A 26,435-nucleotide genomic window follows, 5' to 3' on the forward strand; every position below is an offset into this window, starting at 1 on the left:
ATGACTTTGCTGTTGCTCTTTGCATGAACGTGGTACTCGGGCACACAAAACACGGAGGTGTTCCTATCGACTCAGTTAGCTGTCTCCCCTGCCTTGGGAGGAAAGGGGCATGTGAAGCTTTGAGCAGGTATTTCTTTGCAGTGCCAGACTTGGCCGAATAGCTGCATCTCTCATCTGTGGCTCTTCCCTTCAACCAAGCTTTCCCAGCCCCATGCACATCGGGCTCAACACCAATGAAACTACAGCTCTGCTCTCAAGGTCTGCAATGCTTTAACTATTGAACAGCACTGGGCTGTAACACCTGCAAAGCAATCACCAAAACCCAGCTTTATTTCATTATTAATCCAGCTTTCCTCATCCATGCACAGCACCAAACAACTCACCTCAACAGGCCAAGGACCAACTACACACACATTCAATTTTAATGCTGAATTTCTTTAAGCTTGTCTTGCTGTTTGAATTGACCACCTCCCAGCTCCCAGTTCTGCAGCTTCCTCAAGCTACTGCCTTCACATAGAGTACACGCTTTGACTCGTCCATGCTGGTTGTGTAGCCCACCAGCTGTTATACAGCCACTTGCTGCATCACAGGGAAAGGACACAGGACCACAGATAGCAATTCCCACTGCACAGGCACCTTACGGCTCACTTCTTCCCAATCCCATATAGAGATTATCTCCAGCTGCTGTTTTTGAAGCATCTCTAAATCAGCAGAAGTCCCATTAGCAGGTTTTACTTTATATTCTTTCAAATCCCTGAAACTGTCATGCTGGGAAAGACAGGCCCCCTGATATGCTTATTTTCACCTGGGAGCAGACTGTGAGACTTTGCTCCCGTTGTTACACAACTCACTGCTCCTGTGGGGGAAAAAATCTGTCAAATCCATCAGGAGCAGAGACACATGCTGGAGTTAGTCACTGCACTTGGCTTGCCAGCAGCTCTCTCTGGATGAGACATAGGCATGTCTCTATGGGGTATGCACCTCTGGACACGCACCTTCTTCCAGCAGGTCCAGGTTAAAAACCCAATTTCTCCTAGCTAGACCTGGGTAGAATGATGCCAGAGATTCTTCTGAGCAGCGCTTGGGTAGATGCCCAGCAGGGATCTGGGCTGCACAGAGGCAGGGTCACTCCAACGGTATGGGAACAACCACAGCAAACCAGTTTTCCTATGCCTTCTGCTTAGACATTAACCACTGCCACAACATCCATCGGCATCCTGGACAACCTGATCCTTCACTTTTTGCATGCTGGTCAAAGTGTTTTCTCTCCCTTCAAGACAGAACCAGATTCACTAGCTTTGATCATCTTAAATCCTTATTAAAAACAACTGTGGATCCATCAGCCAATTCACATGCCTCTGACTCCCCTGCACAGCCAAGGAGGCTTCTTGGGGTGCAGCCAGGCCTGGATAACAGTCAGCATGTTCAGCACCCTGACCCAGAACCAAGCTGTAGCCGGTACCCACAGAAAACCCAAAGTCAGCATCAAACAGGAATTAGCTCCTTGCTAAGAGCCCAGGAAAGCCATGTCCTTCAGGGCAGCATCCAGAATACTGAAAGCTGGGGATATGACACAGAAATTTGTAGGGATTTGAGTACACAAATCCCTCTGTCTCGCAGATACAGAAAACAGAAAGATAACAAGCAGCTGAGGACACTCGGCCACATGATATCCAATTAATTGCCCAAAGGCTGGAGGGGAACACAAGTCAGAGTAACAGTCTCCACTCCAGCTGCACGGGGCGGGGGGGGGGGGGGGGGGGGGGGAAGCTTCCCCAGTCCTCAATGCAGTCCCCTCCCAACACATTCCCATCCAGCCCTGAAAGACTATGAGCCAGAGCTGCCTCTGATGCACATTAAGGGGTGACATGCAATCCTGGAGTAGATGGATGCTTGCTTACTCTCATGACCCAGCGTTTACTACAAGGAGGCTGAACCGACAGAAACGTAAAACTGGTTTGGGACTCAAATGGAAGGGAGAAGCACAGAAAGCTTTCTGCAGACCTACACTCTTCTCTGAAGGCTCCTGACGTGGAAGACCAGGGTCAAGTGGATTTGATGGACAGTCAAATCAGGGGCAGTGCTGACTTTCAAGGAGGAGAGCAGCTGCCCGCCAGACCTTGCAGCTGCACTTGCACACACCCATCACGCTGCAGACTCACAGCTATGGCGTACCAACCGCCTCGCTGCTCCAACTCTATTACACGTATCTACAGAGTACTTACAATCTGCAGGGCACAGTAGAAACCAGATAAAATACTGTTTGAGGCACCAATGAATCAGTCCTTAAAAGCCTCTTTGCCAAACACTTCTCCTAAATGTTGCTTTTTGGCACACCCCCGGTTTTAGCAGAGCAACTACTCCAGGATTAGAGCACATTTCAGATCATAACCTGCTAGATTGGTTTAACTCAATTTTGAATTTCAATATTTTGTTCACATCAGTGGAAACAGAACAGCAATATTGTCCATTAACTAATTAGTACAACATGAAACAGGTGATCCTTTCAAGACCTCCCAGGAAAGGAAGAGCTGAACACTCATCCTGCCTGGAACTTGCAAAAGCAAGTAACATTCAGAGATAATTTAAACCTAAGTGCGAGAAGGTAAAAGAGAGGGGGGCGGGGGTCAGATGTCAGCTAATGGACTGAGACTCAGAAGGCTTAATTTAAATTCCTGGCTCAGGCACAGAAAAATCATGCTAGCTTCTCAGAAAATTCTTATGCTGATAGTAATTCTTATTCTTGCATAGTCCCCCAAATAAAGAGCAACATTAAACACTTCTTTCTGGTTATTCTGTATCTTAACCATAAATGACTTCAAGGACGGACCCACCTCTTACCGCCCATCGCAAAACTCAGCATAACGCATCCCTCATTTTATGACAGGACTCTCAGAGCAATGGTGGGAAAGCCAATGGGTTCCCCGCCTGCATAAGCGAGGAGGGATGAGGATCACAAGGCTGAATCAGTGCGAATTTCCTTCCCCAAAAGGGATTGGGACCTGCTTGCCGAGACCTGCAGGTTACCCTCAACATGCTTTAAGCATGTGTCTCTCGATTTCCCAATATTCAGCCCAAAAGGAGCCCAGTTCCTTACGAGGGTGAGCTGCAGACCTCAGCCTGTGCCCTGGCCCCCAGCAGCTGGATAAAGCCTTTCAAAGGCTGAAGGGAGTCGAGGCCACGCAGCCCAGACCCATCTCCATCCCCCCAGCACCTCCAGCCTCCGCCCTCGGGTAGCGCCTTTGCTTCGCAGGTAAAGCGACTGATATTCAATATGCCCTGATAAAGCAAGAAGCATTACTCAGTCTGTTAAACTCCCCTCCCGCCCAGGCGGGAGAATCAACCCGATTCCTAAATTAAATCACAGTACCGTCACTGCTTATTCAATGCCAGCAAGCAAGCTCCTGCAAGCCAAACACCCAGCATGATGGTGCCGATCCCTGGCGAGCTGGACAATAGGGAGTTTCAGCAATTAATTTTGGGAGGCTGGGTTTCATGCAACCTTATAGAAGGTACAGCTGCGGTTCAGCAATTTTGTAGACTGTTTTATCAGTTTGAAGGTAAACAGAGCTGTCCTGAAATGGCACAGCCAGGGCTGAAATCCCGGCAGCCCAGCGACTGCTGCCCAGATGATAAACATTCAGAGAAGCGCGTCAATGAATGTTTTCTTAAATAAGAAACAAAACACTAGAAACTACAAACCATACTCTAAGCATGGGAATTATGTTTCAGAAGTCTCCTAAAAACCAGAAATTTCAGTAACTGATCCCTTACTATAAAGAGCTACTGATACAAGGAAAAAAAAAAAACTTTTTCCATCCTTCCCCTGCTGCCTGTAATCTTGTTTAGAAAGCATTTGGGAGAAAGGGAAAGAAGTCAAAATAATTTGATTCAGAGCAAGAAGCAACACTAGACTGCAATAAATCAGTGTTGCTACATAGCTGTTCTAGTGGCTTTTGGAAGTAGAAAAAAACCCTGTAAATTCAACACTTATTTTCTTGAGAGAAGATGGTATAGATCCTATCTACCCTTAACAAAAGCAGAAACATTCATCTCAAAGATTAATGTGAAACGGCTAGAAGAGCAGGAGAGCTGCTGTCTTTGCCTCCCAGGAGGCTGCCATGACAGTGAAATCACATTTACTCTGACAGCAGGGTGTTCCCCACACTTCTCTATAATTTAACTTAATACGGGGAGGAGCGATAGGGAGCAAGAGGTAGCAGTTGCCAGTCCAGGATCAGGCAAGATCTACTCCATGACTCTTGGATTTTGGAGAAGCATTAATAATCTCTGCAAAATGCACCCTAATGAGCAGGTTTCAAGGCCAGGCAGGATCTCCAAGATGCATCCAACGTTCCTGGAGCCAAGTGCTAACTTCTCTTTGTGTCCCTTCAAGCTGCTTTGCCTTCTCCTCCTCCCTCGGTTTAGCAGCTCAGCCAGTGCCCAATACCCCTAGGACAGATGTAGTGGTTAAAGAGATGTGCACACTATAAACAGCACGCAACCTCATCACTCCTCCGAATTTCAGGAGGGTGTGAGTCCTCCAGCTGTGGAAATCACTCTTTACAGCCCGATGTTTTACAGAATACATGCAGGATAAGAGTAAAACATAACTCAGCAAAACCTCAGAGCAACACATTCAGTATAAACAAAATCAGGACACGAAGAAGCTACACTAGATGTGTTCCACAGGTTTTCAGACATGTTAAGTCTAAGTTTTTCAGCACAAAAAATTCAGCATTTCAGTCCAATACTTAAAAGTACTTGGTATATAAGCATTTTAGCCAGTAGTGACTGCTAAAGCATTTGGAGACGGTCTACATCAGCTTCCAGCATCAAGTATAGCCAGCCTTCACCAGAAAACATAGCAAGCAAAATAAACTCCTCAGGCTGGAAACAAACTCGTGCCAGGCTGTGATGACACATGTCATTCCCACCAGAACTGCAAAGCAGCACTCAGAGCCCAGCCTCTCCAGGCGAAAGACCCCAAAAAGTTAGGTAGCCACCACAGCCAGCCGCCTACAGCCGTTTCTGAAAAGTACTCAGAGCTCCTCACACTTTCTGCAAGGCAGAGGTTTAAATAGTTAACACTTCTAACATGCAAGTTTAAGCAGTTCCGCTTTTTAAAAGCCTGCTGCAGAGTGAGATGGGGTAAGATGCACCCCAGACTGAGATTTCTGGGAAGGCACACCCTGTCCTCACTTGAAAAATTAAATACTCAGTGATGCAAAGTCAGTCGCAGCACTTGCTGCTGCTCTGTTTGCATGCGCTGCTCAGTCAGGTGCACAGACAAATTCCAAACTTAAAACGCATTACAACCTGAAAGTAATCTTTTCATTCTGCCTACAGCTATTTTCCTTTATCCACTACAGCATTAGGAATCGCTAGACATTCTGCAGAGAAAATAAACGCCAAGCAAGTCGTTGCAGGGCAATCTCTGGCATGTGCTTGCACCCATGCAGCCAGCCAGAACCCTGAGCAGCACCCAGCGGCGCGAGCGGCACCCTAACGTCAGCCCGCAGCAGGAGACACCCTTACCTCTCCTCCTCTCCCGGGGAAGGCGAATCGCTCCCTCGCCCGGCCCGAGAGCTGAAGTGTCTCCCACGCCCGCAGCACGGATCCGGACAGCCAGCATTCCTCCCACCATCCCCGCCCAGCAAATGGGAGGTCGCTTCCCGAGAGCCACAGAAGGGATGCGGTCATGTCGCAAAAAGATGCATTAGAAAGGCTAAGGGACAGGCGTCTTGAAGCGCCACATACAAACGGAGCAGGGATGGGGGGATCCTCCCCCAACAACTAGGTTTTCTTCTTTTAGTGCTTGGCACTTGGGAACAGGAGGCAGTAAGATATAAAACTTTTCGGTAAGCAAACTTTTTTTTTTTTTAATTTAAAAGAAATCTTTTACCTTTAATGTTTTAAATTAAATGCATTTTGCTTTGCTAGCTCTTGGCTCGTCCAGCCAAACAGCGACACGGAGCCTGTATTTTATGTACTTATTTTATGGATGTCTTTAAAACCACCAGAAGCTCACAAACAGAACAATGAGGATCCAGACCTATTTGGCCTCAGTCTGCACTGAAGGATGCTGCCTGCTACTTCACCCCACAGTTCCTCAAAAAAAAAAGAAAAAAAAGGAAAAAAAAAAAAGGTCTGAATGGGTGGTAAATACAGAGTTCAGAGCTGGTCCATGTTGTAATATATTGCATTACCTCAACAATTAATCCCTGTCTGCTCTCGACGAAACACGGACAGACATCTGCTACCAACCAGGAAGACACAAGCAACAGAAACATCATGTACCATGTTGTTGCTGATGCAATGCACAGGAGCAGAATCAATCACCAAAAAGGTTAAGTGGGATTTCCAAACTATAATCACATATTTCAGAAATTTCTATTCCTGTTAAGTCCATAATGTTTGAGCCCTCTCATAACTAAAAGGAAAGGATGTCACTTACTAATAAACACAATACTTAAATTAGTGAAGAATTTGAAGAACCTGTGACTGTTCTAAAAATTAAAAATACTTGACCAATAGGGTCATTGTTTTTTTGTTTCTTTTTAAAAGTGACATCAGCCAGGAAAGTGAGTCATTGCCTGGTCCCATTTCTTGGGTATCACCTGAAAATTTAGCTTCCAGCTGTAAAGTTTCAAAAGAGGTATAAAAAAAAAAAACAACCAAAACAAAAAAACCCAAACCCACAACCTGCCAGCTTCCTCAGGATGGTAAATATAATGGAAACCAAAACAGAGGTTTTTATGCCCAGAACTGCAGCTGCAACTTAAAAGGAAAGAAGTTGGCTTGAAAAACACTTTTACACTCCACCGAGATCAGGTTGCCTGCGCATCAGACGGGGTTTAGGGCAGAGCAACTTTGACTCTGCTCTGACTTGCATCAGCAATCGGCTTCAGCATCGCATCAGCCACTGGGTGCAAGGAGCCCATCTGGGTGCTCTGATCCAAACCAGTGACTGTGTCCGGCCTGTGAAGTCTTGGGGCAAACATGCAACAAAATTGAAGAAACTTATTTCAGGAAGTTTAGTCCCTCCACTTTTTGCTCTACGTGTGAGCACGCTGCACAGTATAAATTCATCCTGTAAGGTTTAGGAAGTGCTGAGGCTTTGTGGCTTGACAGCTCCTGAGGAGAGCATGCCAAAGCCCAGCTCCCAAACTAGTTGTGACGACTTCTATCAATGGCAGAGCCGTTGCAGGAGCAATGTCTGCTTTTGGGAGGGAAAAGAAAAACCTCCTCTCCTTGTCTCTGGCATCTGTGTTGCTGGGATAGAAAAGCAGCACCTGCAGGTGTGCAGGTAGCAGATTCACACTGGAGAGGCAGACACCTAAAAGCCACCAGCTCATGGGTCTTCAAACTTCTACTTACTCACTTTTCTTTTTCAGGTAAGTGTAACGCATCCTACAGGGCTAACAGCTATTACCGTTCCCTCTGTCGGGAAGGGAAAGGGCATTGCCACCCACTGTCGTCACTCAGCACAGATCCTCAGTGGCTCCACCGTGAGGAGAAGTTTAACTGATGCACACACAGTGCACATGAGATACCCATCTTCCCCATTTGCAAAGGATCAGCAATAGCCAGTTTTTCCACAGCTTTAAAAGCACTCTGCTCTCCAAATACTCCAAACCCAGTCCTATCAGTCCAACCTGCAATTACACTCAAACCTAAAATAGCACTTCGGCAGTGCCAGCACCACTCATCTCCGCGTCATGCCCCGAGACTCGCCGCGCCGGGGTGTGGTGATGGCAGGCAACGGATGCGCAGCTCCCTGGGCACTCCCAGCCCACTTCCTCAAGCACGGCTGGTCACACACTGCTCCCCACACTCTTCCAGAATAGGAAGTTTTATGGTCAAGCCAGTATACCAGTGTATTTTCCTCTTCCTCCCTCTTTAAGAAAGCCTTTTAGGGAAGCACAAGATGCCCAGGGTGCTCAGAAATTACTCTGCTCAGGTGACATGTCTGCTCCCCTGCACGGAGCATTGGGATGCAGGCTTACGCACAAGGAGGACTTGTGGCACCGACAGGATCCCTCCAGCGCATCGTTGCACAAGAATGCATCTCCTCCCCAGCTCCAGCTGCCAAGTTTCACTGGGAGGCCACTAATACATATTTGCCCTCCAGACAGAGGTTACTCAACAACAGCTGTGGGAGCAGCAGCCGCTGCCTTCCAGGTGACGAGGCAGCAGAGAGGGTAAATCCAGGAGTCACCTTGTCCCTCTCCTCTCACCACTAGCCCTCAAGAATAGACCCTCTGGCAGAGCTCTGGGGGAGGAAGGGAGCACATCCAATGCGCTGGCCTTCGGCTAGTGGGCTGTGCAGCCCCACTGCTCTCCCCAGTGAGTCCCACCACCCAGAAGAGGACAACCACCTGCTCCTGGACACCAGGCTTTCCTGCCCACTCCAGAAGTAGTCTTTTCCACCCCTAGTCAGCAATGCCAAGAGATGCCATGCTGATATTGGAAGCTGTACAAGACAACTAATGAAACCCATGGCGATGCACAAGTCCCTGGGCATGCTACACCAGCCCTAGTGATTTTTGGGAAGGGTTTTGCCTGCAGGCACCTCTAGCTCCTGCCTAAAAAAGCTGTTTGCTGGGATATAGCCAGCTCCACTGTCATCCAGCCAAGGGGGTGTAGGGCATGCTGGCCCCCTCCAGCATCCCCATGCTAGAGAAACCCCCATGGCCAGAGGGCTGGGCCACATCAGCCCCAGGAGATCCCAGAGCCAGCAGAGAATCAGCGGACCTCAGTGGGCCTCCAGGAGCAGCAAAGGCAGCTCAGCCTCCTGCCTCTGCCTGGCCCTGCCTGCTCTGGTGCTGCATATCAAGCATTTCAGGAGCATCTGCCCTCCTTCAAAAAAAAAAACCACCAAAAAGAGAGGGGACGGGGCCAAACGAGTAACTAGCTGGAAGAGAAACCAGGTAACCTAAATAGTCTGCTCCATCAGAAAGAAAACGCCAAACTTTATGAGCCAGGACTTTAGAGGGCAAAGCAGAGTGGCCAGCCACCATCCCATTTTGGACCGGGATCAGTGACCATTTACCATGTGCCAGACGCTCCCCTCCTCCAGTTCTGTCCACATTCTCTTTTAAAGATAAGGATTTTAATTAAATTATGCACAGATGGATAGAAGCACTCTCCCCTGTGCTTTTTAATACAAATTGAGGTTTTATGCGCTTCTGGCCTTCACCTTCAGCTGCGACCAACTGCAGAGTGCATTCCATCAACGTAAACAGCTATGGAAGGACTTGACAACTGAGGAGCAAGCATTTGACCTTAATTCCTCAATTTATCAGTCTTTTTAAAGGAAAAAAAAAAAAAAAATCTGTCTTTGCTAGATTTCCCCTCTAAAAGCTTCCTGAGCTGCTCTTCCAGCGAGCCTGTCATCAGGAAAAAAGCAAGACATTAGTCAGGCTCATGCTTATTTAATAAAAAAACTTGCATATGCAGTAGGGACTGAAAGTTAGTCTTTATTTAAAAAACGCTTGCAAACTAGAGTACGATTTTGCTGTGCAAAACAGATCTGAGGACTCGCCTGATTTACCCTGTGCTCCAACAGCACTCAGCTTAGTAATTAACTGACTAGTTATTCACAGCTTAGAGCAGGGAGCCATGCAGTCACCAAAGAAGTCAGCAAGCATGCCCAGAACACCGTGCAAAGGATATCTCATGTCTCACTATTTCATAAGGAAATCGGAGGCTCCACTGATGTCAGCTCCAGGAAATGACCCACAGGCAGATGATGCCGGAAGCAGGCTTTATATTTAGTACTGAGTCACCCACATTATTAAATTCGAAAGACACAAAAGGTGGGTGTGGAGAGGGGATACGTGGAAAAAAAAAAATGAACAAGTTATTCCCTTGAGATCACGGGCAATGGGGAGTCTAGGGTTGGGCAGGTTTTTTTGTAAAGGGAGAAAGAAACTAAAAATGACCTGGGAACCCTTTCTGCACTTTCACTGGACAAGCAGTTGCCAGATCTGCTGCACTTACCAGGGCAGAAGCCAGCGCTGAAAATGCTGCAGAGGTTTGCAGTACCATTGAGGTTTGCTCTGGTCAGTCCCACAGGCAGGTCTCAGGCTGGCAGGGCACCACCAGTTCTGAGGCACTTTCCCATCCTTTCCATGTCTTCTTTGAGTCAAAACAGAAGCCGCTGGAAGGAACTTGGAGCGGAGACTATTTTTAAGTCAGTTTTGCAGCTCCACCTAACCCACCACGAAGTGCACCTTGCACCTATCGCACCCCAAAGAAAACTTTTCTTTGGGCAATTACAACAGCATGAGGTGAAGGCTGATGAAGACTGAAGCATGCAAAGAGGAGCTGACCTGGACACACAGTAAAACTGCACCCAAGTAGGGCAGACATCACTGCAGGCTGCTATCCAAAGGCCACCCTGTCCCTCTCCTCCTCCTCAGCATTTCAGTCCCCCCATCCCAGCTCGCTGTGGGGTCAAATGGACATCAGCACAGGGAAAGAGGGGCAGAGCAGAGAAAGACCACCCTTGCACAGCACCCCAGTTAGACCAGCTCAGCCACACCACAGACCAGGCCACTGGAGAAAGGGTGGCACTAGGTCTGGTAGGAGGGTCTTGCAGGCACAAACATACTTTTCCATCTTTCACCTCAGCTGCCAGGTCTGTCTATCACCCAAGCTAGTCCTTGACATGGCTTAGGCAATCCTCTGCTCACCTGGAGAAGATAACTCTAGACGACTATCCGCCTTAAGTCACTACTCAAGGAAATAGTGTTTTATGCTAGAATTGCACTATTGCGTAACACAAATGACTGTTTGCCCAAGATTTCTGAACAGGGAAGCCGTTCTGATCAGTTTTCTGGCAACATCCAGTTTAGACACATTTACAGTTCAGAAGTATAAAGCATTCATGTGGACTGCATCCTCATGGAATAAACTTCAGATAATTCGCAAAAGCTGCAATTTAATAGGTGTGTAGTTCTTTGTACTAAGGTCTTTGGACATGCAGAAAAAAGAAAGTTTTAACAGACACCAAAAAACAATCTTAACTGCAGATTGTATCACAGTACAAATGATAGGAGTACAGATTTGTTCAGAAGAGGTTCATATTTTCACACAAGTTCGTCATAAGGCTTTTCACTTTCTGTCAATGATAAAAACTCTGCAGCCTGAGCAGCAGCAACAGCTTTGCAAAGTTTTCAGCTACTTGAGCCAGACTTTTCCCCAAGAAGACTCACTTTGCAAATACTAAAACATAAATACTGTACCAAAGCCAAGCACTGAACCTCATTTTTATTTAAAAAGTCAACAGCAAACAAGAGCTATCTCTAATGCCAAGCACCACCAGTGACTTGCCTACAGAAGCAGCCTATTAGATTACTAATAAAATTGGTGTAATCTTCAAAATAAGATTACAACAGCAAAAAGGATGTGGCTCAAAAAATAAATCCGTGGACTGTAGCAAGACTGGCAATTATGCAGAACCAGAGGTCAGGGACTGCTTAATATCTTCCACCTATACGCAAGAAGAGGTTATACCACTGCAGTCACAGCCTGCTCAGACCAGCAAATAGACATTTAGCCAACTGTTGACCACTGTCCAGACCAGTCTGCTGCAAACCACTCCTGGCTAGTGGGGAGGCTGTGGGAGGCTGCCACTGGGTGGCTCTTCAGTCCCACACAACTCATCTGCAGGTGACCTCCCACTATCAGAAAGGTTTCGGTGCTGGGGAGTCAAGACAAAGCTGGTACAGTCACAGACCGGCCTGGGCAGCAGCCCATACGCCCAGCCCAGCCTAAGAGGATCTTTAAGGAGTCACTGGTATCTCATCTGGACACGCTGCCAGATGCTGGAGGTAGAAGATTTCTGGCGTGCGGCTCATCATGTTGTGCAAGTGGGCCTACAAATTCAGCTGTGTTGAACTAGTTCAGAATCTCATCTCAAGGGACCTTGAAGTTTTTCCTGGTATTTAGCTCATGCCTGCATTTGTTGGCTTCCCCGCTAACTGCTCTTTTTGTCTCAGACCCCAACAGAACATCTTTTATAGGATGGACCTGCTGCAGAGGCTAACTTCAGGGGCTCTCACTACTCTTGCACTCTTTTCAGATGTGTAGAAAGGTGAGGTAGAGCTGGATTACCACTCACACATACATTGCAAGTCGTCACCCATAGCCTTCGGGTCCCTACAGTGCAATCCTCACCATACAGCTCATTACACTGTTAATTAGTAAGCTGTCTCACATTTTCCGGCCCATAAAAAACAGCTACTAGTAGCAGAGTGATCTCTACGCTGTGAAGCCAGTCTTTGATTTGACTGCAGACTTCTTATATGCTCAAGTCTGTTGCTGCTGCTGAGTTTAATGCTTTATGAATTAGTATGTAAAAAACCCCTCATCCTTCCAAATAAAAAAACCAAATAAATAAAATACATCTACAGATCCTACATAAAGCCAAGACTAAGCAAGGCATGCTATTTGACAGAAGGCACAAAGCAACTTTGCAGCTCAGGTAGGAGGGGAAAATCTATAGCTGGGAGCAATAACACCACAAGGTACAACACGGATTACACCAAAGAGGTCCAAATGCTGATCAAGAATATTAGCTATGAGTGTTACATGTGAAAGGGCAATACACTAAAAGAAAGTGCAATACCTTGCTATGTGCCAAGTTGATACCAACCCAATGCACAAAGCCTTAATTGCTAAAGTGAATTATTGACCAGTACTGGTTGTAAAGGCTCTTGCATAACAGGGGGTTTCAAGGCCATTAGTACAGGGCAGAATCTTACTCCATTTCATTGGCTTTCCAAGACCTCTTTTACACAGACCTTAAGAAGACACGGAGCAAAGAGACCGACTAAAACAACCCTATATAACCCAGAAAAAGGGTATATACCCCTTACAGAAGGGGGAGGTGGGGAGGGAGGCATAAAAGGTCTTGCCATTAGCGATGGATCTAAATAAAGTAGGCTGGGCGCTGCCATAACCATCTGTCCAGGCAAGCTACGGTAACTTCCAGGAGCTTCTTAGCTGGGCAGAAGCAATGTAAGTTTTTCAAGTTTTCAACAAGAAGTCTGACTATGCTGTCTTTGCTTGAGCATTTGGTTTATATAAAACAGTGGCAAGAGCCCAGCTGGAAATCAAATCAACAACAACATTACAAAGGGGTGGGCAACAGAAGGGCAGGGGCAGGATTGCACTGCAACCTCCCATCCACGTCCCAAAGGAAAGCTTAGTCCCAACCTCAGCCAAACAGTGCAGAAAGGAACAGGCTAAAGTTTAGATCAGACATTAAGGCCACTTATTCAAAATATTTTCAGTTTTCAGAAGGCCCAGTTTCCTCTCTATGGAAAGGTGAATTCCACCTAAGTGAGGATTCAGAAACTTGCTTATTACTTCCAGGAGCACTGAGAAACATGAACGCATTTGTAAATGTATTTCCATTTGTTGTCTACTGACCTCCTTGAAAGTGTTGCTATCTCAGAAACAGTTCTTAAAAGCAGGGGCCAACCTTCTCCCTGCTTGTCTGCACAATACCAATCGTAACAGGGTAACTTTACATACACCTACAACACCCTATGTATTCCCTACAATAAAGGTCCTCACAATCTATTCTTGGAGGCAAAACATTTTGTGCAGAATTCAGGAAGAAAAAGCTTAATTGCAATATTGTTTTGGAACTCACTTCGTTTATTTCTGTAACCAGCTGGAGACAAGCACCTTGTTCTATGCTGGGTCAAGGAAATGCTTAACTACAGGATTTATAGTGGAATATATATATGTATATACCACCGCAGCACTGCAGCTGCTCAGCAGTTATAGCAGAAGGCACACTGTTTTAACCCAAGGAAAACAGCAACAGGCTGGAGTATCAGCCTGCTCATTAGCGTCCTGCTGCAGAGGCTCCAAGGCAGGAGAGCATCCAAGCCTGTCCCTGGGACGAGACTCAGCATCCTGGAATCTCAAAACCACAACCCTGCTCCAAACCCAAACAATGCTCCACAGACCCTTCCCGGCTGATTAGCAGGAAGGAGCGCAAGATTGCAATAGCAGCGTAAACAAGGACCCAGGATTTATGATCTTTCAGATATTGTTTAGCAAACGACCCAGCTGAAGCACTGCTTCACAAAATACGAATGCCAATTACAGGGATGGGTAGCTTGAATTCAAGTTTCCACTTCATTAGTGCTGTTCTGGACACACTGAGAACTTTGGTGCTCACCCAGCAGTTTCGCCTGCTGGGAGGGGCTGCACTGAGCTCTCCCAGAAAAACGGGGACAACGACTGTGAAAGCGCATGGGACCTCATCCACCATCCCCGTCCTTCCCAGCAGGGCAGAGTCAAAGGCAGCAAGTTCAGTCCTACTGTTTATGAAAGTAGAGCAAGACACTCTTCTACCTTGTAGCATTGGAGAGACAGTGGAAGAAGCAGATCAGCAATACCCCTCCTCTGTTATTTTGAGCACAGCCCATCGAGCAGAAGTCCTGGCACGGGCTTCTGCAGCCAGGGCTGGGACAGTACCACATACACTAGCAACATGGTAGTTGCAAACAACACTGAGGCAAAGACCAATACAAACATTAAAAAACCCAAAACCTGATCAAATTTAGGAAGACGCACACACATTGCTACAAATATGGTAACCCAAAGTGCTCCAGTCCCCAGTTTCTGTTGGAAGCTAATGGGTACATCAGAGGTGGGATGCTCTTGTGAAGCAAAAGCGTTCATCTCACCACTCTATGTTGACACAAACTGCATCACTCGCAGCTGCTATTTCTGGCACTAACAACGCAGAGTGTTACGTGGTACTTCCAGCACGCAGAAGCAGGATCACACCTCGCTCGCCCAGTCAGCTCCTGCTATGCCAAGCTGCAAAGATACTTTGAGGGAAAGAACATATAGAAAAGCAGGACTTTAGCTATAGTTTTCAGATTCCAACACAACAGGCAGGGAAGAACATGTAAATAGCACACAGGTGACCATGCAACCTTGTTTCAGTAACAACCCACTGCACATCACCTTCCATCTAATCCAAAGAGGGGATAAGCTTCTGTTATCCAAGGTCTTCAACCTTCATTTTAAACACCTTGTGCATTCAGTTCTGGAGAGCCTTAATTTAATCCCTAACATATTGGCAAAAAATTAGTCCCATATATATAATTGAGTGCAGAATCACATGCGTTCCTCTTTTCCTTCTAATATCAAAATACTTTTCATCTGTCGATCTTCAGGAAAAAAAGCAAGGGAGAACAAAGGGGATTTTTCTTAAGCTTCATTTCCCACCACCTCAATGAGACACAACAATTTCAGTAGGAATCCAAGAGGATATCCCTAGAACTCTGTAATTAATTCTTTTTTTTTTCCCTAGCGAGACAGTCTCACCATCATCTCGAGCCAAGGCAACAGAAGCAGTTCTAGCAAACAAAACTCTGGCAGGAGCTGCATTAATGGGACGCCGGTCAGGGGCAGGATTACCTACTGCACGCCAGAGGTGAGTCCTCTGCGGCTACTGCACCAGCGGTCACCGACACCTCCTGCAAAACACAGCATCTCCCCGAACCACAGCCTCATTCAGCACCTGATATTGGAAACACTGATACAGGACAGCAGCACTTCTGATGTTATTCAGCCTGTCTCCATCTCTCAGAGTATCAGATTTTCTTCTTTATGCTTTTTCCCAAATGGGTGTTTTGCAGGTTTTTCCTTGTCTTGACCTGACCCTGCAGTGGGCAACAGTTCACATTGCCTTGTTTAAGTTCCTGTATTTATACAATTTTAAAAAGCAGCCTAGCTAGTGTTTTTTTTTCAAGAAAAATTCAGCTTCCTCTAGCAAAAAAATGTCTGTAGTAAAGACATAACTGCAGGAGTCAGTTTTTCCACTTTAAGAATTTGAGATATGAACAAATAGCCCCTTGACTCGCAGCTAAAGTAAAAACAGGCAACTGAGTTAGACAAAGGATGAAGGCTCTGTCCCTAGGCTTTGGGAGAAAAAAAAAAAATCCTTCTAGTGTCCTTCTACAGCCAGTTTCATGACTGTTTACAAAGGTTTTATATGAGAGACAATATTTCACATTTTTAAGTTTGGTTTTTTTTTACAGTCTAGTCTAGAATAGAAGAATCAGAAACAGAACAGGCCAAGGCGGAGTCTACAAAAACTGAAGAGAAAAAGGCATTTCAGAGAGACATTTGATCAACAAGGCCACATAAACCATTCCAGGCCCACAGAGCATGCTCGTCATAAACAGTCGTGGAACAGGCAATGGGCAGAGTCGCCCTGCCCTCCTCCCATCACACTCCCCTGCTCATTTATTCCCTCCCCAGCCCTAAAAAACTGTAGAGGCTTATGGCTAAGCTGAAGGCTTCAATTGCTAGGCAGCACCGCCTGCTTCCACCTCCTGGATGCGCTGCATGCTGCCTTCCCCCGCGGAGCGGGCAGGAGCCTGCAAGTAGCTGGTATTTGCTACCACCCTGTAAAACAACTCGCTGCCTCACACAAGCATGGCCAAGGACAGTGGAAAACAAATTAAACAACGCAGGAAGTCAACAGTTGAGGTTCACGAGGCAGAGAACAGATGCCCAGAGCAAGGAGACACTCGACTCTTCCCTTCTGCTATCCCATGGCCAACCACTCAGACTTGCCTGAGAAGTTTTGGTTTTGAGGCTTGACTTTTCCAATAGGCAGTGGGGGAATGAGATCACCACACCAGATACCCGTCAACCTCTTGCCCTTAATGTTTTTTTCTGTTTTATAAGAAGAGGGAGGAGTGTGCAGCTCAGGTCTGGACAGACAGGACCGAGCTGGAGGCTGTGGGGCAGGAGCAGTCTCCTGGCCCTCGTACTTCCCCGCAGCACTTGAGCTGGGACATACTTCAACTGGCAGCCTAATGCCTAGCGCAGCCCCAAAATGTTGCTGTTCTTGCCAGGCATCAAAACACTGGTCAACATGAAGGCAAGAAGATAAAAGGCTGTGTTTTTAGGCCAGGATTGCTATCTCCCCTTGAATGCATGGCCTCCAGCCATCGGACCAGCACACATGCCCTTTCTCACCCAACTCCCTGCCAATCTCATACAGCCAGGTAGCAGAGCAGTTGTAGGAAGCACTTGTCTTCATTTTCAGCTGCCAGAGCTCTATCCTTCCTTCCTAGAGCTAGTGACCTGCGAGTCTGCTGGACCTTCCTCCGTGAAAGCACCTCCCCATCCAGGAACCTCTTACACCCCTAAACACTCCCCCAAGAGAGCAGAGCCTCAGGGTCCTCCTGCCACCCATGAGACACCTTGCTATCGTGCTAAGATGTTACCATCACAGGTAATGAAGCATAAGAGCTTCTGCCAGTGTTTTCTTAACAACTGCCTAAGCCAAGATAGGCATTTAAGGAATCAAGGCTTTGACTGCTTCCTGCCCCTGAGGCTCAGTGATACAGCATCCATTCATCTCTTCATCCCATCCAACCAACTCTCTCCACTAACAAGGATGGACATGGGGCTCTTTCCAGGCTGCTGGACTACAGAGCCTATGGTCTACAGTTCTCAACTCTTTCAGGTCCTGCAAGAAGCATGGCTAAAACTTTACTCACTATCTACAATAACTACATGGCTGGCAGTCAGACACTTGGCTGTACACCTGCCCGACACTGGTCACCTTAGCACTTTTGGATGAATTAGCAGCAAACAGATTTTCTGAGGTATTTTATAGCTGAAGGGCTTCCTGTGGCTGCCAGTGCCCCAGAAACCAAGACGTGAACGTGTTGTGTACAGTTTTCAGCCTGCTGAAAAAAAAGGCTATTTTTAATCCAAGCCTACGTAGGGTGGGGCTCAGTCTCCAACCAGGCCAAAAAGCCACTATAATCCACAAGACCAATGTCTGGCAACTTTTGCTTGCAGGCTGATGTCTGTTCTATTTTGGGAATGGGAGGAATTGAGAATAAAAAGATATATAAATTAAAAACAAAGGAGGCTATGAAAAGTGAATAGAGGGAAGGGCCAGATTTATCCTGTGTATTTTGGTCTAAAGAACAGGGCTCTAAAAGAACACAAATCAGAATTACTTTATTTTCCATTTCCTACTGCAGTTTATAAAGTATCATTTATAACATGGGCTGAGAAGAGTACAGCCCCAGTATTTTGTACAGGAGAAGGAGCCAACCTGTGGCTCCTTGCACAGCAGTGAGACCCTTGGGAGGATGAGGCAGGAAAATGGTCACCGGCCATGGACATACCACTGGGATCCTATGCAAGAAGGTTTCCTATCTCGGACACCAATACAACAGCTGTTGGGACACCTTGTTGTTTTGTGATGTTGGGACTGCAAAAAAGGCAAAGCAGAGCCACCAAAGTGACCTGAGGATTGGAAAATAAGAGAAGTTTTGCTTATTTAGGATTTATGGCCAACAGGCAACCAACCCACAAAAAGCAGAGATGTTTTCTATGCTCTTAGCACCTAAACGAATCCAAGATCACACAGACTTCCTACATAAACATACCACTAGGTTTTATTGTTACAAGCACTGTCTCAACTTGGCATTCAAGCCAACTCAACACAGCCATTTACTTCGCCATATTAACTCCACCTTCCTTGCAGTACACAGGTCATTTGTCTAAAAAAGGGTACATATAGCTTCTCTCACTGTCTTCAGATGCCCCTTTAACATCCATCCATCCATCGTGAAACACTCACATAGGCATCAGCATCTCTAGAGCTCCTTCTTCACCTGACCAGGGCTTGATTATTAACCCCACTACAGAAGTCTGCAATTACTTCTCTTGGCAGAATGCAAAAAGGGCAGAACAGAAGAGACAGTATACTGGGCTAAGTGGAGGACCAGCAACGATGAACTTCAAGAACTGCTATCATTTCGGCCATGGACTTCTTAGGAAAAAAGCCAACACCTAAGCAACACTGTGAAGTTCAATGCAGATTTTATAAGCATAGCAGCAAGACTGGATGCTGAACACCTCTTAACACTAGATAATATGTTCATGGCCAACACCACTCCTTCCTTCCTTGTTCCACCCGTAAGTGACAGCACCAACTACCTGCTCTCTCACTTCCATCACTAAGGGCAGTATGTGATGGGGAAACAGTGAATGAGACAGCAAACTATTTTCAGCTTTAAAAAGAAAAAACAAAAAAGCTTACTTCAAAACATCAGAAATTAGGCCTCTTGCAGAGAAACTACACCTTATCTTCTCTTGAAGATCACAGTAATAGTCTCTCTTCCCAGCTATGCAGTGGGGACTCCCAGCAGCATCTGTGAGCTGTCACTCTTTTTACAGGAACAAAAAACCTACTGAAGAGGCAGGAAAAACAGCTGTAAGCATTTCAGAGAAGGAAATGAGACAAGGAGACTGGTTAGAAGCATATGGCCCATATGGATTGACATGAGCAATCGGCAGCAGTCCTAACTAGAGCTTCCCATTTCAGACAGTTGTCCTGCTCCCCACATCCTCAGATGCATGTCAAACCAATAATTATTTTATTTCTTCCATACTGATTCCCAAATGTCAGTAGCACACAGGCCGCCGTGCCCCGCAGGGACAGTCTGGATGTTGCAGGAGGAGCCAATTCACCACCAGGAACGTGCACATCACCCTGCAGCACAGGGCGTTAGAAAGCACAGACTAGCCGGTACAGGGGGACACAAGGAAGGGGGCCCAAGGCAAGCAGCCCACCTGCCAGGGATGCTACATTTCCACAGGCAGCAGTCACTCTCATGGCTCACAGCTGCTGAAAGGTGGAGATAAACTAACAGGAATCAACTGGCAAAACAAGCAAAAGGGAAAGAACGGCTCTTGATAGCTCCATCTCTGCTGATAGCAACTCTCCTGGGGACATGGAGGCTACCTCTTCATCATCACGCCACTCAAAGCTAGTTTTGTCACTCGGTTTGTGAGTAGCCCAAGCGTTAACCCACAAAACCCAGATGTGAAACACTAGCTGTTAGAGGACCACACATGATATAATTCTTCCAAGCGGGCCAGACAGGACTTGCTTGTCATTCTTGGCATTTTTAATCTATTACCAAAAAAGCCAACAGATTACAGATTCCCAGGAGACCGGCGGATGCCACAGCGACTGAGTGCTCTGGCCGTGCACAGCACTGGCTACCACAGCTCAGCACCCTGTCCAGGGAGGTCCACACCCCTCTGATGGGAACAGACCTGCCGGAAGAGTGTAGACTGGGCCAAGCAGGCAGTCCTGCTATCAGGGCAGCTGCCTGTTAGCAGCACTGACCTCAGATGTGCCCACCGCAGGGAAGAGCTCGATTACGTCCAATGCCACCACCTCCAGATCAAACAGCATAGCATTAGCTGAGGGCAGATGGGCATGTCCTCTCCTCCAACCCCACTCTCCAGTCCTTTTAAGTGGAGACTTCTGTCTTCCAGCTCCATCAATTCATCACGTTTTCTTGCTCAGCCGGTACGAGAAGGCAGGTTGCTCTTTACGTGGCTGGCAGATCACACAGGGTTCACCAACACCTTATCACAGAGGGTCACACCAAATACCTGAAATCTCAAACACAGCGCCTGCTGCCCAGGGTTGGGCTCTGCAGCCACAAACACTCAACAAGTCCCATCTTTTGGCTGTTATCAAATCATCTCTTTGATCATCAATTAATAGGGTGGGCATCCATCACCCTCCACAGGCAGCATGTACTCAGTGCCACAGCACACCCACCCTGGGAGGTGTGCTGGTGCAATGTGCCGAGGGAGACTGGGTGGGCTGGGGGCTGCAGCACAGTGAGATGGGGCAGGAGGATTTCTGACAGCTGGGATTCCCTGTCCCCAAGCTGATGGCACGGTGTGGCAACGCCACCCAGCCAGGCTCATGCCGCTTGCTGGTAAAGTGGAGGAAATCTACACCTAACCTAGCCCTTCACTCGGGAAAGGGATCTGCACAAACCAGGAGACTTCTCACAGGCCACGCTGCAGCACTCCAAGTGAATCTCACAGCACAGAACATGATGGAGAGGTGCTATCAAAGTCTCCACTTCAGAAAAACCTGACCTAGAGGCATGAAGAACACCCAGAGCAGGAAACACTAGTGAGGATGGACAGGACAAGCCTGACCCATCACCTACAACTTCAGCATTGAAGAGCACAAAGTAGGCAGCTGCTAAGACTGAAGCTGTACTAAATGCTGCTGTGTCTAAGCACCACCCGCCCCATACCCACTCCCAGCACAGACCACGCCAGGCATACCTACTTTTAATTCCCTGCCATCCAATAAATCCAAAAGAGACAGTACACCCATACGAACACCCAAATCCGAGTGTGTGGAGCAGGGGACACAACAGTAGCACATTCATGGGCAGCAGTCACACGGCTGAAAGCGATTACAGCCACCTAGTCACTGTCAGCTGAGCTGCCGCTGCTCAGAGGACCTCCAGGATGGCTGGTTAGCATCATTTCTCCCAGCCACACCACCCAGAGCCCAGATGTTAGACCATCACCCAACTGCCTTCAATCATGAGATCACACCTCTCACCCTTCCCACCTACTCATCTACCAGCAGCAAGAGTAGCAGGTACCTCCAGGCTGCAAAAGGGCTTTAATGGTGCAAGGAGGGAAAGCTGATTCTGTGTCAGAGCCTGAGCAACTCTCTGGGACGGTCAGAGGGGAAACAGTCCCTCCATGCACCCCCTGCCACCAGCAGCGCTGCAGGCAGAGCTCAGCCAAGACCTACTCACCACAAACACAGCCGCTGCTGCTTGTGCAATAATCCAATTCCCAAAGTGCCAACAGGAATGTATGTGCAAAGATGTCAACAGATGCCTATCGAAGGGTTTGGAGACCAGGGATAGGAAAGAGAAAGGTGATATTGTGACATTCATTAGAGTAACCCAACAAATACTGATTTAATACAACCTTGCATCACCCTCATTAAAAGAGTTGGTCTCAGTTTTGCAACATACTTGAAAAGATATTCAGGAATGTTTTGCTCTGCATATGCATTAAGGTTATTTGGTAAACTTTTTAAATTCAATATTTAACTTTACCTTTCACACAGATCTGGTGGTAGAAGTTTCTGGATTCATGTTTGGCTTTTTTGATGTAATTAGCAACTTTTTAATTACTCCATGAGCTCAATGGCCAAAAAGACACACAGAATACTTAATACACAATAGTACTTAGTTCAAAAAGTGCTGAGTATGCAAAGGTCAGTGATCAGTTAATAAATATTAATACATCATATTGTGGCTATTCCCAATATGACAAGGAACTTCTCAGTAATAACTAATAAGTTAAAAATTAATATCTGTTATTGCACCATGCAGGTTGATAGCTTGTCAGTCATGTGTTTAAACAGCTGGCCCTGAGAGATGAGAATCTGCTTTTCTATGCTGAATTACTGCTCTAACATACATGGAGGCAAAGGTAATATTCAAAGCCTGAACGAAACACCAACTTAAACCATGTTTCTTTTGCTGTTTATTGCTACTCTGTGGCACACAGATAAAAACCAAGTTGTAGCCACATAACTTTCATCTGTCCAACTCTGCAAACCGCAAAGCAACACCGTAGCAGGTGACATCTCTGTCCTTCCTTCTCCACATTTGCTTTCTAACTCTCTTCTTGATCAGAAGCATCACCATGTCCCCACATAGGGTTAAGCTGCCTCCCAACATGGCAGGTCGAGAGCCACCCTCAAACGAACACCATTGTCAAACACCATTAACGAGCTGGGACTGGGCTTTGCAGGGCACCACTGGATCTATATGAAACCCGTGCAGGAATAATGCAAACAGGCCAGACGCTGCTTTACCATCACTTCCTCTGCCACAGGCAGTTCACATGCAAGAAAATCAAGCTAACAGGCCTGCATCTAAAGAGAGACAAATGTCCCTGGAGGATTCTGGTCCACAACACTCAGCATTTCAAGAAAGAAAGAGATGCAAAACATTGTAACTTAAAAAAAAAACCAAAAAAACCCAACCAACCAAACCTGAAAAATTTGCTATAAAGCAGAACTCACTCAGTCTTTGGTTTTGCTGAAAACACAGCCTCTTTGTGTTTTGCCACTTATCATTTAACACTACTTAAAATAGGTTACCAAGAACACAGACAGGGTGTACTTGGGCAACGTCACCAAATGAACTACTACCACCTGAAATATCACCACTAAGACAACCTCAAGTGCTAAATGAAACTCTCGTAAGTGAACAAGTGTACTTACTACTGATCACTACCATCTACTTTGATAAGGAAGTGGATTAAAATATCTATATAGAAAGATTATGGGTGCACCCTCCCTGAACTCACTGCCAACCATGTAAAAAGAAAAGCATTTCTATTCTCCCAATGCATTACACTATACATATTAGCAAAAACACAACGCCTGCACCGATGCTCCAAGAAGCGGAGCACTTGCAGTTTTACCACACAAAAAACACAGACAGTACTTCCAACATGAAATTTACCTATAAAGCTATTCACAAGGCACTTGGATCGCTTAGATCACTGGCAGCTGCTTAAGCAAAATTACTGACTTACTGTCCCTAACATCCTTTCAGTCAATCATTGAGTAGCAGTCTCATTTGCTTCCTTCAAGTCAGAACTTTCCACTTCTCCAAAGCCAGTGAAGTTGCTGCACTGGAGAGCCAAGTAAACACAGGAAAGAGTTACTAGAAGATCCCGCATGAGTGGATTCAGCAGCAAACCCATTTAACAAGGCTGCAATTCCTTCACTCACCATCTTAATCTCACAACAACTGAAACCAAGAGCAGAGAATTCAGCGAGGGAGCCCCAGGGGAAGGAGTTCCTCTGCATTTATCCCAAATCCGAGCATCCATCAGCCGAACACCTAATGAAGTCGTCAGTCCCCAGAGCCCTCCCCACTGTGAAGCTAATCTAGCCAAAACTAGTAAATAGGTTTCTGGAGTTTTGGGCATTCTTTAATCTGGGCAGATGTTTGCCTATTTTATAGGAGGGGAAACTTGGTCAGATTAGCTTTGATAAGAGAACAAAGACCCTGGTTAAGCACAATTCTTTATATCTAGCACTGAATAACTGAGTTTAATAATCACATTATGATCTCTTAACCCAGACAAAGAATGAGTAATTCATCTTTCACAAGCAGAGAATTCCTTCAAAGGAGCTTGGTTACAACCAAGCAACATCCTCAAATTGTTAAACTTTTGGCAAGATTAACGGGCTGTGACAACAGCAGTGTTTCGAAAAGATTCTCTTAGCAAATTATTTTATAACGTACTTTTTTTTTTTTTAAACAGAGTGATTCAGATGCAAACGAGCAGATCTGGAATTTAAGTTCTCTGCATGCACACACCCCACAGAAGGCCATCAAACACCCTCGGGGCAGAAATCAGCTGCAGAATATTGCACCCAGGGGACTCGCCTTGTGTCCACTGAAACACTGCGCTCCACTGATGAACTACCAGCAGCTCCTCTTTGCACAAGATTTCTTTTCAAAACAGATTGAATTTCTATACATCGTTATGCACAGCACTAACATATGTTGATCTCTGTAACTATTGCCTCTTTATATCCAGGTTCCAGCTGTTGTCTTTAAAGTTACTCTGAGCAAGTCTCCCAGCATTAAGGAGCTTTTCTTCTCAGGTTACCAGGCTCACTGGAGAAGTCACAAGTGTTACTGGTTGAACAATGGCTCCACGTTCTCATGCAAAAGCAATTTATCTGAGATATCTATTATCTTTTATAGTCTCTTCTACAGACTGACCAAAAACAGGAAGCCTAGCTCTCATGTGCACACGCATTCCACTGGGATTGTGTAACAGCAATAACAACCTCGGAGGCTGATTCAATGGCATTCGCTCAGAGCTATACCAACAGCTCTCCTGAAAAGAAATAAATGAGTTCAAGTGATGCCCTGCTTGAAGGTATGGATGCTATTACAGAGCAGACACATGCCGCCTGTCCCAAGGAAGCATTAACTGGAGGTTAGATTCCCATCCACACGTCTCGCCGCTGTTTCCACTTAGATAAAACTTACAACTGGAGAACAGTCATGCCTGCAGAGTTTCTTACCTCTGTGAGCAGCGGGACTTGATGCTATCCATTAGAATACCTACAGCCAGTGCCAGGGTGCCCCAGCCTTTCCTATGCAAAGGAAAGTCTAAAGCCTCACCTCCTGAAAAATTCCCTGCTCTTCCCCTTCCCTTCGCAGGCTCCCAACAAGAAGCCATTGTTCGGGGGAGCAGGGTGACACTTCCTCTCCCAGTCCAAATTAGAGATGTATAAAAATAAACCCACGCAGCTGTCCCACTAATTCATTTTATTTCAGCCCGCTTCAATTAGATGAGAAGTCGGCTCCAATTTCCTCACTTTTTCTGCTTTTGGGAACGCTATCCTGCACAAAAGATAAAAGTTACATGCAAATCGAATCCCCTTTTCAGTACTGCTCTGCGGGAACCCGCAGCGGGAAGCGGCACCTCCCCTCCCCTGCAGCCGGGCTTTGCTTCTACCAACTCGCACAAAGCCAGAAGTTTTGCAGCGGTGGGGGCTTTCGCTGCGCGCCCCTCTCCACCCCAGCGGCGGAGCTCACGGCCCGGCCGCACCAAACCCGCTCACAGCGGCCACGGGGCAGCGCATCTCCCGCGCCCGCGCCGGTCCCGCTCCGGCTCAGCCCGGGGGCGAAGTTTTCCAGGGGAACGACCCAGACAAGTGCCTTTTCATCGCCGCGGGGAGGCTGGAAGGGGCGGCCGGAGCGCGCCCAGCGGACACGTACTCCGCGTGCTGGCGGGCACCGATGCGCGCTGGGCTCCGCGCCCGCCCCGGCTCCGCGCAGAGCTCCGCGCCCGCCGCGCCGGCCCATTGTCCCGGGACTCCCCCGGGGCGGCGGCGCGGGGATACGCCTGGCCGGGAGCGGAGCCGGACGGCAGCGAGGGCCGGGCCGGGCCCCGCGGAGCCGCTGGGGCCGGTCGGCGCCTCCCGCCCCGCCGCCGCCGGCGGGATGCTCCGCCCGGGCCGGCGCACCTCTGGGCGGCGGGGAGAGCGCCGTCAACTTTCCCCAAGTCGGAGCCGCGCTGGAAGAGCTCCCGGGAGCACTCACCGCCCGTGCGCCGTGCCGAGCCGCGCCGTCCTGCCCAGCCGTGCCCCGGCCCCGCTGCCCGCGCTCGGCGCGCCCCGGCCCCGCCGCCCCGGCCGGATTGGGCCGTGCGCCTGCACATCACGGCGCCCCGGCGCGGCGATTAGGCGGGCGCGGAGTCACTCAGGGCGGGGAGGAGCTGCCGCCCCAGCCACGGCGCGCCCCTTCCCCGCCGTCGCCGGGCTGCTCTGCCCTGCCTTCCCCTGCCCTGCCTTGCCTGCATCCCTCGTGTCCTTCACGTATCCATCCCACCTCTCGTGCATGCATTCCTCCTGTCCTGCAAGCACCCCTCATTCTTCCTCTGTAGGCAATCGCTTCTTCCCTACAAGCATCCCTGCCTCCTCCTGTGCTTGCGTCCCTCCACCCATGCAAGACTGCATCCTTTCT

At 47.5% G+C, this 26,435-nt stretch overlaps 1 protein-coding gene across 2 annotated transcripts in view; it reads right to left on the reverse strand.

Annotated features, from left to right (window-relative positions):
- PLS3 (plastin 3) overlaps positions 1–26,035 on the reverse strand; it is a 54,212-nt gene extending 28,177 nt beyond the window's left edge. The window contains exon 1 of one of the 2 annotated variants that reach the window (XM_050902084.1): positions 26,013–26,035. The gene's annotated coding sequence lies outside the window, so the exon portion shown is untranslated. Of the gene's footprint in view, positions 1–19,120; positions 19,172–26,012 lie in introns of those variants that run through there. The other variant, XM_050902083.1, reaches the window with a different exon arrangement.
- Between the last annotated feature and the right edge of the window lie 400 nt (positions 26,036–26,435).

The sequence above is a fragment of the Gymnogyps californianus genome, chromosome 9 (assembly GCF_018139145.2).
Source record: "Gymnogyps californianus isolate 813 chromosome 9, ASM1813914v2, whole genome shotgun sequence".
Taxonomy (NCBI): Eukaryota; Metazoa; Chordata; class Aves; order Accipitriformes; family Cathartidae; genus Gymnogyps; species Gymnogyps californianus.